This window comes from Apaloderma vittatum, unplaced genomic scaffold, assembly GCF_000703405.1.
Source record: "Apaloderma vittatum isolate BGI_N311 unplaced genomic scaffold, ASM70340v1 scaffold23592, whole genome shotgun sequence".
Classification (NCBI taxonomy): Eukaryota; Metazoa; Chordata; class Aves; order Trogoniformes; family Trogonidae; genus Apaloderma; species Apaloderma vittatum.
Window position 1 is genome coordinate 11617 of NW_009705569.1, and position 345 is coordinate 11961.

A 345-nucleotide genomic window follows, 5' to 3' on the forward strand; every position below is an offset into this window, starting at 1 on the left:
AGCATTTGCCTGCTCTGGTCTTGGCAGCTGAGCAGGGCCACCAGCAATCAGCAGCCCCAGAAGCCGTTACCACACCCAGTGAGAAAACCACAAGAAAAAAAGAGAACTCACTTTCCCTCCACCAACTCCATCAGCATCTTGAACGGGCACCCGGGGCTCTCCTGCCGCCCCCCAACAGAAACAGCCCAGCACAGGGAAGGCATCAAGCTCGAAGCCAACGCTGAAGCTCCAGCTTCCACAGCGCCAACACAGCCCTCCGAAACGCTACTCGGAGGGAGGAAACAGCCGCTCCCTTTGTAACGGCACTCTCACCTCCATTGCTCCAAAACGGAGGAGTTTGCCCCC